The 19,281-nt window shown below is 44.1% G+C and overlaps 1 protein-coding gene across 1 annotated transcript in view; it reads left to right on the top strand.

Annotated features, from left to right (window-relative positions):
- The window catches only part of DOK6 (docking protein 6), a 1,072,962-nt gene that overhangs the window by 43,387 nt on the left and 1,010,294 nt on the right, over nt 1-19,281 (top strand). The window lies entirely within an intron of this gene.

Below are 19,281 nucleotides of genomic sequence, written 5' to 3'. Positions count from 1 at the left end.
CACTTTGAATGTCAAAGTGGCCCCTAACCCCTACACTAATACCTAAACCTCACCTTGAGCTACTAGGTGGGCCTCCTATAGAGATATAAATACCTATCTAGTGTGAGGGCATTATGGCCCAGACCACTCAATAACAAATCACACCCCAAACTCCTCCCTTTTTCTGATTTGCATTGCACCATGCATTATGGTACTTTCACAGGCGTTAAAGGTGTTTTCACATGCGTTAAGGCATTCTCGCATGCATTAAAGGGGCTTAACGCATGCAAAAATGCCTTATAGCAATTTGATAAATGATCCGGAGAGGGTGGTGGATGACTGCAATGCCCTTCCGGAGGAAGTGGTGAAGACCAAAACTGTGAAGGACTTCAAAGGGGCGTGGGCAAACACTGTGGATCCATAAAGTCTAGAGGATGTGAATGAAGAGAGGGTGGCTTGCAGGAAAGATAGCTAATACCCTGGAGATAATACCCTTATTCAATAGACAAACACATGGTTAATGCGACTACGACAGTGCTCTAAGCTTCAACAGCAAGAGGAAATGTGGATAAAAGGATTTGCATTCACAAAAAAGCAGAGAGTAGCTTGCTTGTTACGGCGGTTACTACCCCAAACCAAACAAGCCTGATACTTCACTTTCAATGCATATCCAGTGTAGCTCTCTGCTTCAATGGCAGGGGTGAATAAAGAAAAGATGATTTTATATTCAGACAACAATCAACAAGGACTGAACTACACAGTCTGGGTAAACAAATAAGCATGGGTGTAGCTTGCTTGTTACGGCAGTTACTACCCTGAATCAATTAAGCCTGATACTTCACTTTCAATACATATCCAGAGTAGCTCTCTGCTTCAACAGCAGGGGGAATGAAGAAAGGTGGATTTATATTCAGATAACAACCAACAAGGACTAAATTTCACAGGCTGGGTAAGCAAATAAGTGTGGGAGTAGCTTGTTTTTTGCGGCGGATACTACCCCTAACCAAGCTAGATACTTCACTTAGAAGTAGTTCCTGCACTGCTCTCTACATTAATGGTGGGGGTGGATGGGAAATAGAACCAAAAGGTTAATAAATGCCAAGAGTAACAGATAAGTATGAGAGAGGAGAAAAAGAAAAGTGTGAAAGCTTGCTGGGCAGACTGGATGGGCCATTTGGTCGTCTTCTGCCATCATTTCTATGTTTCTATGTTATTAATTACTGAGTCATGGATACACCTTTTACCTGCTTGCCAGTGAATACCCAGAAATTTTACATCTTGATTAGGTCCCTGTATTTTTGCCATCCTTTTCCAACACATGACACACTAAAGCTAACGCATCTGCAATTTCCTTGGAATCTGTCCCTTGCAATAAGATATTGTCTACATAATGGTGTAATTTAACTGAACATGGTAATTGGGATGACAGCTTTTCTAAAGTCTGTGAAACCTTTCCATGACATATGGTTGGGTATGTATGTATCCCTGTGGCAGACGGGTGAAACTATATTGTCGCCTGAGCCATGAGAAAGTCAGCATCTCCTGACTAGATGGTTTAAGGGGAATGTTAAAAAATGCATTGCTAATATCTATCACAGCATAATAGGTACCATTGTGTTTCTGTATTCCATATATCAAATCAGCCATAGAGGGAACAGCAGCATGTAATGATGGTATAACAACATTCAATTTATGATAATCTACGGTCATATGCCGTGATCCACCTGGTTTTAACATTGGCCACACAGGATGTTAAAATGGGATTTTACAGGTGTCACTACTCCAGTCTCCCTTAATTCATCAATAGTAGTCTGCAGAACTGATGTGGGGCATTTTGTCTGAAACTGGTCAGAATGCACAACCTCAATGGGTAGTGGGAGAGGTATAGGATCTGGCAAACAGCCTGTACAAACAGCAGACACAAACTTCTGTTTTGAGCGAATAGCCATTCACCCTTGCTTTATTTCCCAATCAAACTGTTTAATAAAATCAGTACCTAATATGCAGTCTTTCTGGGGATCAATGATGACATGAAGACATAGTCTGTAACCATCCCCAGTAATAAAATGCACTAGAATATGCACCCCTGTCATTACGGAAACTCCATATCCCTCCAGCTGTACTGGATGACCCCTGTTCTTTTGTGGTTTACTTCTAATAATAGTAGCCTCCCAGCAAAGCATTAATCTGTTGCTGATTTCCCCTTTTCCATTAAACAATTACGTTCATATGGGGCTGTTAATCTCCTGCAGGAAGGAAATGTTTTATTTGGCAACAGAGGCTCGGCCAATTTCCTACCAGAGGCTATCTGAGACTGGGGGTTGGGGGCTGATGGATCCCCTGTGCCCATAGACTGCTGCCTGTCTAGTAGCATTTGCATCAATTGTTCCGTGGGTAACCCAACCATATCATTTTTATCAACACCCATACCAAGAAGGAAACACCAGATTTTACCCCAAAGGGGCTGGAAGGGCAGCTTACACAAATGATCCTGTGCTGAATTAAGGGGGGAGGGCGGGAGCTGGTCTACACGAATCCCTTGTCTCCATGGGAAAAAACTAGAGATGTGCATTGGTTTGGTTTTTTTTTTGTTTTTTTCATTTCGGGCTTCATTTTCGGGCCCCTACTGGAAACTTCATTTTTCCCCGCAGGTGGATTTTTTTTTTGTTTGTTTTTTTTGTGGACCCCCGAGTTTTGGGTTAGCGCGCACTAATCCGAGCTATGAATTTTTCCGAAATTTCAGAAAAATTCTTTTTGGTTTTTGTTGCCCCCGAACCATGCCGAATTAGACAATTTCATTGAAATTGTTTAATTTGGGAAAAACTAATGCACATCTCTAGGAAAAATACCCGTTTGGACTTATCTCCCTTTATTACTGTCTTCAGTGCCATCATCTAAATACAGTGCATACAGGTCATCTAATTTAGTAATCAATTCTTTAATCGTGTTGTTATGGTTCAGATCTGCCAGCTCCCAAACTCAAGATAAAGCTAAACCTGCCCATGCTGGTGCAGCAGTTTGCATAAAAGGCTTCATATTATGACATGTAAACTGAATATCCTCACACTCATCAAGTGACAGGTTTTTCTGCACTGCTAATTGTAGCCCACATTTCCTCAGGACCTTTGTCCCTTCAGAAATAGTTTTCCATGTTTCCAGCCACCGAGGACCAGTTGCCTGGGTCCTGGTATTTACTTCTCAGGGCCATACCAATAACATTAAGTAAACCCGGGAGGGAGTTATCATCAGCTACAGCATCTATTTGTTTAGAGTGCTCATAAACAAAGTGTTCCTTACAAATATGTCCTAGAAGTGCAATTTTCTCTTCATTAAGCTGACTTGAAGCAGCATCCTTATCAGCAAGACCCACCAACCAGTCCCCTAAATTGTCCTTATCTTTATGTTTGAGTCTATCTGCTAACTGCGCTAACAGTTTCAAAATATATGTTGTGGGTATTGTCTGCCATGTTGCTGTCTTACTCCCATTTTCCTTGAATCTGAGCCTGTATCCCTAGGCCAGAGCTTTCCAAACTGTGTGTCGGGACACATTAGTGTGTCGCCTGCAGTGTGCAGGTGTGTCGCGCGAACGTAGCACATTAAAACCCGGTCCACATAGCCACTCCTCTCCAGGTCACGCGCAAGTGATGGCACGTGATGCCGCGCCGTCAAATCCGACGCAAGTTTGGGTTTTTTTTTTTACTAGCAATTCGCTTTTTTTTTTTTCAGTTCGCGGGTTGCTTATTATTGGGCAATTTTTGCTGTCAATCACCTTTTTTTGGGCTTGGTGGGTAGGACTTTAGACCAGCTGTCCCTGTCATTGGCTGCTGCTGCTGATGAGTATTGCAAGCAACAGTGTCTGGTGATCCTGGAAGGTGTTATGCACCACGGCAGGCTTAAACCCTGAAGGGAGTGAAGCACTGAACTGGCAACAATCAAAAAGAAGAGGTACATGAGTGTGGGGGCCAGACATGTGCTGGGGGGGGGGAGATATGAGTGTGTGGGGGACAGAAACGTACTTGGGGGGGGGGAGAGATGAGTGTGTAGGGGACAGAAATGCTTGGGGAGTAGAAAGATGAGTGTGTGGGGGACAGACATTGTTACTCCTAAATTATAACAATAACATTAATCTTGGAAAATTATACATTTTTAATATAAATGAAAGGTTTTCATGAGATAGGTTGTGCTGTGAAACATTTTATTTATGTATATATTTAAGGAAACATACATACATTGTCAAAATATGTTTCGTTTGTTTAACCTTTAACCTCTGGTTTACTAGTAGACTGAATTACTGTGTCTTGAAATTATGTTTGTCTAAAAAGTGTGTCACCAACATGAAAAGTTTGGAAAGCTCTGCCCTAGGCAATGTATCTCCAACCCAAGACTCTTCCTCCTCATCAGACTCCACGGCTTCATTTTTTGAATGTTTAATAACTACCAGGGGGTGCAATCTCTTAGTGGAGCTACCTCATAACGCTTCCTCCTGTGTCTCCTCACCATCACTGTCCTACATTTTTCAAACATCAGGACTTGCAGCTGGGACATCCCCCCTAATAACAGCAGCCATTTTTGCTGGTGATACTTGTAACCCCTGCTGCATTCCTTGAGCCAAGACACGTGCTCTACATGCTGCCGAATCTTGCACAATTACAGCAGCTTGCTTCATTGGTACATCACATTGCATCTGTGCTGTCTCAAGGATTATTCTTAAAGCTACTAACTGAACTTCTTACTCTCGGTTCTGTTTTTCAAGAAAAGCAATCTGGCTATGCAACTTCTCATTCTCATAATATTGTATATTAGATTGCAGCGATAACCACATGCCCTAGCCCCATTCACATCTATTGTCTCCAACTGTATTCTTTCTAAAATCTTTGCCACTTTCTTCTCTAAAGATCCAACTCACTGATCATAGAACATGGAACATGAGACCTGGCTACTTGTTGCACAACAGAAAAGCACGGTGCAGCAGGATGCCAACCAGGCACGTATTGTGGCAAACACCACAAGGGCAAAGGTTCTGTTTGTAAGGGGTAGAAAGTCAGATGCTAGTACCCTTAGAAGTTTGGGGCTCGCAGATTTTCCTCTGTGGAATGAATGGGATAGATGTTCTGGGACTGGTTGAGGCACCATTTGATTCAATTCTCTCTTCTTGCAGACCCTCCTGGCTAGATGTTCATTTGGGGGGAGGGGAGGGGGGGAGGTTATGGCTCAACCAAGGAGGATGCCCTCCCCTCCCTGCTCTGATTCCTCTAGCCTGTCCTCCTTCACCTTCTTATCCTCAATAGCAGATACGAGTCACATGCTTACAGCACTGACAACTGCTCCATGTGCAGGCTTACTTTTATACACGTTTGCAGCAAGGTAGCTGATTTATGAGGAAGACCATGCATACTCTGTTTAATGCATGTGCTGTTTAGAAAACAGGCATATATAGCACGGAGATCTTATACTTCTGGGGGTAGTTTGCATGTTAATAGCATGTGAGTGCTATTGAGGTTACTGTTAAATATGTGTTAAAACATTTTGTGCATTAAATGTAACAGTATTATCTATCCCACAAAAACAAACCGTAATTGGCTGAAGTTAATGAACAACTTGGCTGATCTCTGACGCATTTGTTTTATCCCCTTTTAAAAACAGAACCCTTGATGCGTTGTAATCGCTAATATTGAAATCAGTTGTTTAAATGAGTTGCTCTTTCCAATATATTCCCTATCCAAGAGATGAAGCATGCCAAAGTGTTATGTCCTGGCATTGCATATACAGTTTTATATGGCCGCAGATAACATACTTGATTGTATCATTGTAAAAAAAAAAAAAAAGGCAAGAGTTAATAAACCCCACTCACAATCTGTCTCTGTTACTCTTGGCACAGAAGAGCTCTTAGTGGTGCAAGCTGTAGATCTTGATTGCTGATTTTACAAGTCTTACATACTTACAAATAAATTATATATATATATATATATTGCAAGCTAAACTAGTGAAAATCTGTATGCTTCACTCTGTACTTGCAAATGGAGCACCATAGACTTTTGATAACTACTAGGTGTTTTGGTTTTTTTTTTTACTCCTAAAATCTTATGCCTTTAAGGAAAAGACCAATGAAGCTACTGGGGACAGAGTTCCAAGTTACTCAACTACTTCTTAAATAAATCCATAGCCGATGTTGTAGTTGGACTTTTTATATCATTGATTCTCATGGCTCTTAATTATCAAAAAGCTTTTAGTCTGAAAAGGGACAAATTCAACTGAGAGCTGCACATTGTGTCAGAAGGTCTAAGATTGATTTGAGCATAACAGAGAAGAAAGGGCCATCATGTCCAACAGCCTGATATTCTTTACATCAATACTTTTATCTTCCAAACATTCAATTTTAGGTTATTCATTAAATTGCGGTCAGGAAATGACTAAAACTGGCCTGTAGTGTCATGTAAAGTAGGAAGAATTAGGGACTGCTTTAGTTTCAGGAAAGAGAGTTAACTCTGTCACTCTTTCCACCCCTCTTTTCTATTAAATACAACTTAAGGTTGCCATGCAGCTAAATATGTTTTTTCTACGTTTTTCCAATTTAGGGCCTGACTCACTTTAAAGTCAATTTTTAAAATATGGTCATCACTTCCCTTAGGTGCTTAGAGGTGAAAGTTTATTTAATGGGTTTATACTAGTAGCTTTTGGAGTCAACTGGACAATTTATTTTACCTGGACAGCTGCCTCTCCAATTAACTTTCAAGCCTATAGGCCACTAGGGATGTGCAGAGCAAAAGTTTAAGTTCATATGTCCATATGTCCAAAGGGGGTCCCATTTGCGGTCAATATGGACATAAACAGAATTCAATGAGTTGAGTATATGTCCATATATGCAAATAAAAATTTAAACCCCTCACCCTCCTTAATCCCCCCCCCCCCCCCCCCCCCAAGACTTACCACAACTCACTGGTGGTCCAGCGGGGTCAGGACGCCATTTCTGACCAACTTTGCAAGGAGCACGTGACGTCGGTGTCACGTCGGAGTGACGCGGCGTCACGTGATTCCCCGCAGGTTCACGCCGGAATGCTCGTTCGGCCCAAAAGGAACTTTTGGCCAGCTTGGGGGGGCCTCCTGACCCCCCCAAGCTGGCCAAAAGTTCCTTTTGGGCCGAACGAGGGTGCCGGAGGGAACTCGCGGGGAATCCCTCCGGCACCCTTGTTCGGCCCAAAAGGAACTTTTGGCCAGCTTGGGGGGGCCTCCTGACCCCCCCAAGCTGGCCAAAAGTTCCTTTTGGGCCGAACGAGCATTCCGGCGTGAACCTGCGGGGAATCACGTGACGCCGCGTCACTCCGACGTGGCGCCGACATCACGTGCTCCTCGGAAAGGCTTTCAGAAATGGCATCCTCACTCCTCGCTGGATCACCAGGGAGTTGTGGTAAGTCTTTGGGGGGGGATTAAGGAAGGTGAGGGGTTTAAATTTTTATTTTGGATCAACAATCGCGATTTCCAACTTATTCAAACATAGCTATGTTGAATAAGTTGGAAATCCGATCGTTTATGTCTCATCACGTTTTTAAGTTAAAAAAAAAAAAAGTAGCGTTTTACATTTATGTTCAATACGAATGCACACCCCTATAGGCCACCCCCTGCAAGATTTTGATAATTAAACTCAGTAAACATGATAACCTCACCACCATCCCCCTCAGAATAATATTGTAAAAGCACGTAATTGGACATCATGGGCTCAAGATTCAAAGATATCCAGTTATCTAATTTATCTAGATATAACTTATCTTGATAACTTAGAAGGAATATTCAGCAGCACAGCTATGCTTCTGAATATAACCAGATAAGTGCTACTTAACTGGATAAGTAATATCCAGATAATATTAGATCTGCTATTGAGCAGTACTAACTTATTTACATTTACATTTATTACAATTTATTGATCACGTAACACTAAAAGGCCTAAGCAATGTAGAACAAAACATACAAAATCAAAGTATACAGTACAAACACAACAAATAAAATAAACAATTGTATACAATGGAGTCCCTTAACTTGCATTTACTCTTTACAGTAATCCTTAAATGGGCATTTACTAATAAGGATGTTAACTTAACCAGATAAGGCTGAATATTGGCACTTAAGAACATAAGAAATTGCCATGCTGGGTCAGACCAAGGGTCCATCAAGCCCAGCATCCTGTTTCCTTTCCAACAGAGGCCAAACTAGGCCACAACAACCTGGCAATTACCCAAACACTAAGAAGATCCCATGCTACTGATGCAATTAATAGCAGTGGCTATTCCCTAAGTAAACTTGATTAATAGCCGTTAGTGGACTTCTCCTTCAAGAACTTATCCAAACCTTTTTTGAACTCAGCTACACTAACTGCACTAACCACATCCTCTGGCAACAAATTCCAGAGCTTTATTGTGCAATGAGTGAAAAAGAGTTTTCTCCGATTAGTCTTAAATATGCTACTTGTTAACTTCATGGAATGCCCACTAGTCCTTCTATTATTCAAAAGTGTAAATAACCGATTCACATTTACTCGTTCAAGGCCTCTCATGATCTTAAAGACCTCTATTATATCCCCCTTCAGCCGTCTCTTCTCCAAGCTGAACAGTCCTAACCTCTTCAGCCTTTCCTCATAGGGGAGCTGTTCCATCCTCTTTATCATTTTGGTTGCCCTTCTCTGTACCTTTTCCATCGCAACTATATCTTTTTTTTAGATGTGGCAACCAGAATTGTACACAGTATTCAGTTAAGATAACCAAATAAGTTGCCCCACCTTGATTTTCCCATCGCCATCCCCAAGATATCCGGCTGTCTACTTAGCCATATAAATATTTATCTGGCTAAGTGGCAGCAGCTGAACATAGCTGGATATTCTGCAGTTGACACTTATCTGGCTAAGTTGCATTTCAAAATTGTCCTCCATAATTTTAGATATTAAAATTTATTTTGTGTGGTGTGTACCTATTTATCTATACTATGTTGCATAAATCATGTTAGTGTCTGATGAAGGTATCATATGATTTCTGGGAGTAGATGGTTGAAGGTAATCTCTGAAATGGCTGGCTGAACTGAAACTGGATATGTACCTATGATAATAATGCACTGTATTGTGCTATATTTTCACTTTTACCACCTCCAACACTACAACTAGCACCCCTCATGCTTACACTTACACACACACACATGCGTGTACACTTCTGGAATTTCAGGTATCAGTTCATGTTAAGTAAATATTTGTGCTTACATAGACTGTGGACATGGATCCAGGTGATATTAACTTGGATGGGAATCGCAAGTAGGTCAATAGTATGAACACTGTTTATTTACCCCAAGCCATGATCAGACACTGTAACATCATTAAAGGTATTTGGAGAAGATGGAACTTGGCATGTACATGATATTTAAAAAAGCTAAGCAAAATGCCTGCACATGAGCATAACCATTCTGCATGTTCATCCGTACTTGTAAGCATGCACATAATCATTGTAGAACTCATCCACTGTCACTTTCAATTAATCATAGAAGTAAAGAGCACCTTGTAGACTTTTTCTATGATTACGTATCATGTTGTTCTGCCTTTTACATGCTCTTCTTTTGTGTTCTGTCAATCTTTATTACTGTTTTGTATGAGCTGGCAATGCAAGTTCTGCATACTGAGAATGATCTTGTCTTATTCAGTGGGTTTGGATGTTAAGAGAATGGTTCTTTTTTAATAAACAATTCCTCTTCCCTCCAAATTGATTGCAGTTGTATAAAATAGGGTAAGGAAATGTGCAAGGGAGGGAGATTCCTACTAGGGATGTGCAGAGCAAAATTTTATGTTCATATTTTTTATGTCCGAAAGGGGGTCCCACTTGCGGCCAATATGGACATAAAAAAAATCCAATGAGTTGGGTATATGTACATATGTGCAAAAAAAAAATTTAAACCCCCTCACCCTCCTTAATCCCCCCCCCAGACTTACCACAACTCCCTGGTGATCGAGCGAGGAGTGAGGACGTCATTTCTGCAATCCTTGGCGAGAAGCATGTGACGTCGGTGGCACGTCGAGTGACGCGGCGTCACGTGATTCCCGGCGAGTTCGCGCCGGACGGCTCGTTCGGCCCAAAAAGAACTTTTGGCCAGCTTGGGGGGGTCAGGAGGCCCCCCCAAGCTGGCCAAAAGTTCTTTTTGGGCCGAACGAGCCGTCCGGCGCGAACTTGCCGGGAATCATGTGACGTCGGCGTCACGTGATTCCCGGCTCGTTCGCGCCGGACGGCTCGTTCGGCCCAAAAAGAACTTTTGGCCAGCTTGGGGGGGTCAGGAGGCCCCCCCAAGCTGGCCAAAAGTTCTCTTTGGGCCGAACGAGCCGTCCGGCGCGAACGAGCCGGGAATCACGTGACGCCGGCGTCACGCAACGTGCCGCCGACGTCACATGCTTCTCGCCAAGGATTGCAGAAATGGCGTCCTCACTCCGCTCCATCACCAGGGAGTTGTGGTAAGTCGGGGGGGGGGGGGATTAAGGAGGGTGAGGGGGTTTATATTTTTATTTTGGCTCAACAATCGCGATTTCCCACATATCGAACATATCTATGTTCGATATGTGGGAAATCCGATCGTTTATGTCGAATCAATTTTTTAAGTAAAAAAAAAAAAAGAGTTGCGTTTCACTAATGCGGTCAATCCGAATGCACACCCCTAATTCCTACCCTTTCTTCCACTTTGCCATCCCTCTTCCCTTTCTCCTCATGAATTCAGGATCCTGGTACTGCAACAGAGAGAGAGGAAAAGAGTAAAATTGGTTTGAAAGGAAAGATAAGAAGTTCTGTATTGGCTATTTTAAGTTTAAGGTAGTAGTGGGGTGTCAAGGGGCAATATTGGACAAACAGGCTGAGATTTTAAACTGAATTCCTAGTGAAATTTCTGGTTTAGATATATTCGGGAGTTATCAAAATAAAGATGGCACTGAAAGCCATGGCAGGGGTGCGCTGCTGAGGAGGAAGAGGAGCATGCCCTGCAGGCAGTAATCCAATGCCCCGTAGCCAAAAGTCATTCCTTTGGCCACGGGGGCTGAAGAAATAGACTCTGCTGTTGCTGCTGCCTGCTAAGTCAAGGGAAGTGAGTGAGAGAGAGCATGTGTGCTTGTATGTGAGACAGTGAGAGTGAGAAAGTGCATGTATGCTTGTATGTAGAAAAGTAGGGATGTGCAGCCAAAAGGTTTTCGTTGCATTCATGATACGTATTCGTGGGGAGTCAATTCCGTTTCATGTGGAAGTATGGAGAATTCCATAAGTTGTCGATCTGTCAATACGTTACTACGGCGAGTTAAATTCCTGTCCCAGCTAAAATTAAAATTAACTACAACCCCCCACCCTCCTGACCCCCCAAGACTTACCAAAACTCCCTGGTGGTCCAGCGGGGGGTCCGGGAACTCACTCACACCCTCGGTGCTGGTTTTTCATCATGGCGCCGATACGCAATCGCCTTTGCCCTTTGCGTCTTAAAATGGCGCCGATCGCTTTTGCCCTCACTATGTGTGACATAGTGAGGGCAAAGGCGATCGGCGCCATTTTGAGTATTGGCATCGGACGGCCGGTGTGCACGAGGTCGCTCCTGGACCCCCGCTGGACTTTTGACAAGTCTTGTGGGGGTCAGGAGGCCCCCCCAAGCTGGCCAAAAGTCCCTGTGGGTCCAACGGAGGTCCCGGAGCGACCTGCCATCCGATGCCAGGACTCAAAATGGCGCCGATAGCCTTTGCCCATACGATGTCACAGGGGCTACCGGTGCCATTGGTCAGCCCCTGTCACATGGTAGGAGCACAAGATGGCGCCGGTGACCATGTGATAGGGACTGACCAGTGGCACCGGTAGCCCCTGTGACACAGGCTATTGGCGTCATGATGAAACCGGCAAACGTGGGTGTGAGAATGCAGGGATGGCTTTTAGACTCACCGCTGGACCACCAGGGAGTTTTGGTAAGTCTTGGGGGGGGGTCAGGAGGGTGGGGGGGTTTAAATTTTTATTTAGGAGGCCGAATAAAACAGAAATCTGTTTAATACATGGGGAGTCACGATGCGTTTCGCCTCCCTAAGTATTTAACAGATAGGACAAAATAAGTTGCGGATTACAAATACGTGGAAAACGGATGAACACCTCTATAGAAAAGTGAGAGAGCATATGTGTGGAAGAGTGAGAGAGCATGTGTATGGGTGAGTGAGAGAGCAGGTGTGTATGTATGTGGAGGAGTGAGAGAAAGCATGTGTATGTATGAGAGGGAGCATGTGTGTGCACAACTACTCCAGTTACTCTCTGCCTGATAATCCATGACAATTTCAGGGCATCTGGAAATAAAAGGTTGCCAGGTATGGAGAGTGTGAATTTTTAAAATCCTTTTTAGTTTTATTTTTTAGGTGATATTTGCTGTGTCTGCTGTTTTGAAATATTTTATTGGTGTTTGGGACATTTAAAAAAACTTGTACATGAGTTTTTAATTATTAGATATTTTATTCATCAGCTTTTTTGAAATATTATTATTAGTATGTTTTTAGTATTATGGTTATGTATTTATGTTATTTCTTGATTTTAATGACTGATATTTGAGGAATGTGACGGTTCTGTTTTTTCACTGTTGCACTGCATAGAGGGGCGGATTTTCAGAGCCCTGCTCGCCTAAATCCGCCCAAATCCGGGCCTACTGGCGCGCGCAGAGCCCCGGGACTCGCGTAAGTCCCGGGGTTTTCGGAGGGGGCGTGTCGGGGTGTGTGTCGGGGGGCGGGCCCGAACCGCGCTGCGTTTTCGGGGCGTGTCGGGAGCGTTCCGGGGGCAGGCCCGGGGGCGTGGCTACGGCCCGGGGCGGCCCGGGGGCGTGGCCGCGCCCTCCGGACCCACCCCCAGATCGCATCCTGGCGCGCTAGCGGCCCGCTGGCGCGCGTGGATTTACGTCTCCCTCCGGGAGGCGTAAATCCCCCAACAAAGGTAAAGGGGGGGTTTAGACAGGGCCGGGCGGGTGGGTTAGGTAGGGGAAGGGAGGGGAAGGTGAGGGGAGGGCAAAAGAAAGTTCCCTCCGAGGCCGCTCCGATTTCGGAGCTACCTCGGAGGGAACGGGGGTAGGCTGCGCGGCTCGGCGCGCGCCGGCTATACGAAATCGATAGCCTTGCGCGTGCCGATCCCGGATTTCAGCGGATACGCGCGGCTACGCGCGTATCTATTGAAATCCAGCGCACTTTTGTTTGCGCCTGGAGCGCCAACCAAAGTACGCCTATTCGCGGTTTTTGAAAATCTACCCCACAGTGTCTGGCTTCTTGTGGTTTCCAGTTCAGTTTTTATCTGCACGTTGTATTTCTACTTTATGGGTGCTCTGTTCTATATTTAGTGAGGGTCTGTTTATGTTCTGCATGTGTGAATGAGGTGAGGCATTTTTCTAATAGGAAGTGTATTAATGTATTTGGGCTTTCAGAGGGTCAAGCCCACACCCTACACACTTCATAATAAGCCTAATATCATATGCATTTTCAAATGTCTTTTTTGCAGGGATTTCTGGTTGGCATTACAGCAGTGCCTGTATATATAATGTAAGTGATATTTTTACCTCAGAATAATGTACTTTGGTATTTTTAATTTATAATATGCATGAATACCTCTTTAACTGTGTGTGTGGAATGGAGCAGGATGGGCATTGTGCAAGGATATAAGGTTTGCCTAGGGCACCTAATGCCTTGCACCAGTCATTGGTACGGGGGGGGGGGGGGGGGGATGGTGTCAGTTTTTAAAGTTTGTATCACTGAGGGAGCTGGCTTTTTTTGGGTGGGCCCTGGACAGAGAACAAATGAATGGGGGAGGGGGGAGGGCAGCACAGTAATTATTTGCATAGGGCAGCAAAAATGCTAGCACAGGCCCTGTTGGTATCCAGTATTTTCCATTATAGATATAGAGTTTTTTGCAGTTGGCTGAATCCCACATTTCATACTTGGCACTGTCCAACACAAGTGTGGGACATCAAGCTGGTGCATATAGACAGAGGAAGATGATGGAGACAGTCCTGTCTCATAGACTGAGACAGATGCTTTGACAAAGAGATCTACTGTTAGATAGCAGCAGGATATACACCCAAGAAGAGGTGTGTCCTGTCCTCAGAAACAGCATTTCCTGTGGAGCAGGGGTAGGCAACTCCAGTCCTGGAATGCCACAAATAGATCTGCTTTTCAGGATATCCACAATGATTACATATGAGATAGATTTACATGCACTGCCTCCATTGTATGAAAAATATATCTCATACATATTCATTGTGAATATCCTGAAAACCAGACCTCTTTTTGATACTCCAGGCCCAGAGTTGACTAAGCCTGCTGTGGACCAAGAGTGGAACAAAAATGTGATAAGAAACACTTCTGGAGAAATGTACTTCTATTTATAACAGTAAGAGGAAATGATCTATAGGAAAAAGAAAACCACCAATTCATCCACTCCCAAAGGAATAAACCTTTTAAGTATTGTATTTTCCAATTCTAGAATCTGAACTTTACCATAAAGAGTTTTCATGGGAATGACATTCATTCATTTACTTAATCTAACCTTCTATTTGACTGGAATTAGTGGAAGTGTATGAAGTCTAAACCAAGATCCTCCTCTTTGTCAAAATGTAGCTGAATTTTTAAACTAAACCAGGAATCACCTTCCAGTATAGTGAGTAGCTCTGTGCAGGACCGGATTTAAGATTTTGGTGGCCATAGACAGAGTATTAAGGAAATGTCCCTTTGAAGCTCTGCTGGCACATTGACCTAAGGTAAGCAGAAATAGGCTCCTCTTTGATCTGGATATTTTGGCACCTTCAAAGTTTTGTGCACTAGGTCTGTGTTGCCTACACCTAAATCCAGGCCCAGCTTTCAGACTGAAATATCAGAGACTGTGAAACAAGCTACTGAAATACCAGTTACTAAGTTAAACATTATTCCTCTTCAAAAATTTCATTTTGTGTGACTCCACCATCTAGCACTTTAATTTCAAATTTCAGGTCATTTATTGGTTTAGTCATGTCTCTTTTCAACAACTTAATTTCTTTTACCAAGTCCCCTTTTTTTCAGTTAACATAGGGGCCGATGCAATACAGTGCACTCACATGAGTGCACTGTTTCACCCACTGTCAGACGCGGGTTAAATAGGCGCTAAATCTCCCCCTAATGCAATAGGGGGATTAGTGCCTATTTAACGCGTGTCCGACGTGGAGTGAATGAGATAGCGCTCATCACATGCAGATGCAAGTGAATGAGGCTATCACTCATTCACTCCGCATTCAAAAAAATAAATGTGCATCTCAGACGCACATTTATCGCTCAGATATTAATGCCGGCGTTAATAGCTGAGCGCACGTAGAAAAAGTACAGAAAAGCAGAAAAAACTGCTTTTCGGTACTTCTTCAATAATAATAATAAAAAAAAAACACCAAACCTCGGCAGACTGCCAAGTTATGAAGACCGACGCCGCGACCTTAACGCCTCCTTGCTAACGCGACCCCGCGGCGGCTGCCGGTTATGAAGACCGAAGCCGGTAAACTCGGCATCGGTTTTCATAACCGGCTGTCTGCCACTGGCCGTTTTCATAACCTGCCATCTGCCAGTGGATGACGGCCTATTTAACCCAGTAATCTGGCAGACGGCCGATTATGAAAACCAATGCCGAGTTTACCAGCGTCGGTCTCCGTAACCGGCAGCCGCCGCGGGGTCGAGTTAGCAAGGAGGCGCTAAGGTTGCGCAAGTGACCCTAGCACCTCCTTGCTAATGTGACCTGAGATCTCAAGTGCTAAGTTTGGGAGCAATGTTTTTACTGAAGTACCCGTGTAAATGTGTGCTTAAGTATAGAAATAACACCTTTATATTTTTTGTTCCAGAGCAGTTGGTAGATTTTTTGAAAGATAAAATCCTATTCTTAATGATCCATCTGTGCCAGTTGTGGAGTGAGTGCATAATGTCCTTAGCTTAGTACGATTATATTAAAGATACCTGTTGACAGATCCGTTAAAATTTCTATTGATATATTTCAAATTTACCTCAAGTTGAGTGTATCTCCCCCTTCTAATTGAGGACTATAAACAGAATGTGACATGATATTATTTGTATGTTTCAATATATAATGATTGTTAGATTCTATATTGGCTGCTTTCTAATTCAAGTTTATTTTCTTGAATTGTAATGTAAAACAGTTATAAATAAAAAATAATAAAAAAAAAGAAAATACATTGAAATCTTCTGCTCAGTGTGCAGCAGCAGCCAAGAAAGAAAATAGAATGCTAGGGATTATTAGGAATGGAATGGAGAATAAAACAGAGAATATCATAATACCCTTGTATCACTCCATGGTGCAACCGCATCTTGAGTATTGCATGCAGTTCTGGTCATCACATCTCAAAAAAGATATAGCAGAATTAGAAAAGGTACAGAGAAGGATGAACAAAATGATAAAGAGGATAAAATAATTTCCTTATTAAGAAAGGCTAAAGAGGTTAGGACTCTTCAGCTTAGAAGAAATATGGGTGAGTGGAGATATGATAGATTTTTACAAAATAATGAGTTCAATGGAACGAGTAAACGTTAATCAGTTGTTTACTCTTTGTAAAAATACAAAGACTAAGGGATAGGGGTGTGCATTCATTTTGAACTTAAATGTAAAATGCAACTTTTTTTTTTTTAACTTAAAAAAGTGATGAGGCGAAAACGATCGGATTTCCAACTTATTCAACATAGCTATGTTGAATAAGTTGGAAATCGCGATTGTTGATCCTAAATAAAAATGTAAACCCCTCACCCTCCTTAATCCCCCCCCAAGACTTACCAAAACTCCCTGGTGGTACAGCAGGGAGTCAGGACGCCATTTCTGAACTCCTTTGCGAGGAGCACGTGACGTCGGTGTCACGTCGGAGTGACGCGGCATCACGTGATTCCCCGCGCGATCGCTCCGGGGGACCGTCACGTGATTCCCCGAGCGATCGCGTGGGGAATCACGTGACGCCGCGTCACTCTGATGTGACGCCGACGTCACGTGCTCCTCACAAAGGAGTTCAGAAATGGCGTCCTGACTCCCTGCTGTACCACCAGGGAGTTTTGGTAAGTCTTGGGGGGGGGGGGGGATTAAGGAGGGTGAGGGGTTTAAATTTTTATTTGCACGTATGGACATAGACTCAACTTATGGAATTCTCCATATGTCCATATTGACCGCAAATGGGACCCCCTTTCAACTTATGGACTTATGAACATAAACTTTTGCTCTGCACATCCCTACTAAGGGATACTCAAGGAAGTTACTAGGTAATACATTTAAAACTAATAAGAGACAATATTTTTTACTGAACACATAATTAAGCTCTGGAATTCATTGCCAGAGGATGTTGTGAAAGCTATTAGTGTAGCTGTATTTAAGAAAGGTTTGGACAAGTTCCTGGAGGAAAAGTCCATTAACCATTATTAAAGTGGAGTTTCAGAAATCCATTGCTTATTCTTGGGATAAGTAGCTTGGACTCTATCTTTTCCTTGGGATCATGCCAGGTACTTGTGACCTGGATTGGCCACTGAAGGAAACAGGATGTTGGGCTTGATGGACCTTTGGTCTGATCCAGTTTTATGTTGTTATGTTCATAGGAAAAAATAGGATTTTTCTGCACATTACAGGAAAACTGTTTGTAATGGGGGACATTTGCCACCATAATGTCCAAGAATATGATGCATTTATCAATCATGTCCCCAGTCACCTTCTGGAAGAAATCAGTAAGAGCCAGAAAGTAAAAGGCTGTCAGTACTTTCACATCTATTTGGTTTATCTAAGCGAGATATCAGTTGAACTCTTACCTGCTTACACAGTTCAGAGAAAAATATGTGGGTCAGGTAAAACCTAGCTGTTATCTCTTTCAGATCACCTAGGTTTAAGAACTATTCCCTCAGGGATAGATTTTTAAAAAAAGCGCTTTCGCGTACTTTTGTTTGCGCACCAGGCGCAAACAAAAGTACGCTGGATTTTATAAGATACACGCGTAGCCGCGCGTATCTTCTAAAATCCTGGATCGGCGCGCGCAAGGCTGCCGATTTTGGGCAGCCGCCGCGCAGCCTGTCACCATTCCCTCCGAGGCCGCTCCGAAATCGGAGCGGCCTCGGAGGGAACTCTCTTTCACCCTCCCCTCACCTTCCCCTCCCTTCCTCTACCTAACCCACCCCCCCGGCCCTATCTAAACCCCCCCTTACCTTTGTCCGTAGATTTATGCCTGCGAGAAGCAGATGTAAATCTACGCGCACCAGCGGACTGATGGCGCGCCGTGCTCCGACCCGGGGGCTGGTCCGAAGGCCTGGACCACGCCCCCGGGCCGGCACCACGCCCCCATTCCCGCCCCTGAACCGCCACGCCCCGCCCACGAAACGCCGCATCATCAGGTCCCGCCCCCCGACACGCCCCCTTCCAAAATCCCCGGGACCTACGTGCGTCCCGGGGCTCTGTGTGCACCGGCGGCCTATGGAAAATAGGCGCGCAGGCGCGCAAGGCCCTGCTTGCGTAAATCCAGGCGGATTTATGCGAGCAGGGCTTTTAAAATCCGCCCGTCAGTGTTGCTTTCATGAGACTGTCACTCTCAAAACAAACAAAGAACTTGACATTAGAGATGTGAATCGGAACCGGAATTGGTTCGGATTCCGGTTCCGATTCACATGTGGATTTTTTTTCATCGGGCCCAATCGCGGTTTTGTTTATCGGCTGCGCCCGAGCCGATAAAAAAAAAACCACCCCGACCCTTTAAAACTAATCCCTTTGCTTCCCCCACCCTCCCGACCCCCTCAAAAACATTTTACAGATACCTGGTGGTCCAGTGGGTGTCCCGGGAGCAATCTCCCGCTCTCTGGCCGTCGGCTGCCACTAATCAAAATGGCGCCGATGGCCTTTGCCCTTACCATGTGACAGGGTATCCATGCCATTGGCCGGCCCCTGTCACATGGAGGGAGCACTGGATGGCCGGTGCCATCTTTAAAAATGGCGTGGGCCATCCAGTGCTCTTACCGTGTGACAGGGGCCATTCAATGGCACTGATACCCTGTCTCATGGTAAGGGCAAAGGGCCATCGGCGCCATTTTGATTAGTGGCAGCCGACGGCCCGGGAGCGGGAGATCGCTCCCGGGAACCCCACTGGACCACCAGGTACCTGTAAAATGTTTTTTGGGGGGTCGGGAAGGTGGGGGAAGCAAAGGGATTAGTTTTAAAGGTGGGTTTAGGGGTTATTTTTGTGTACCGCTTTTCCCGCCCTCCCCCAAAACGATAAGAGAACCCCCACGATCAATATCGTGGGATTTTCCTATCGTTT

Source organism: Rhinatrema bivittatum, chromosome 2 (assembly GCF_901001135.1).
Source record: "Rhinatrema bivittatum chromosome 2, aRhiBiv1.1, whole genome shotgun sequence".
NCBI lineage: Eukaryota > Metazoa > Chordata > Amphibia > Gymnophiona > Rhinatrematidae > Rhinatrema > Rhinatrema bivittatum.
The sequence above is the reverse complement of the archived record's forward strand: the minus strand, read 5'-3'. Positions and strand labels throughout refer to the sequence as shown.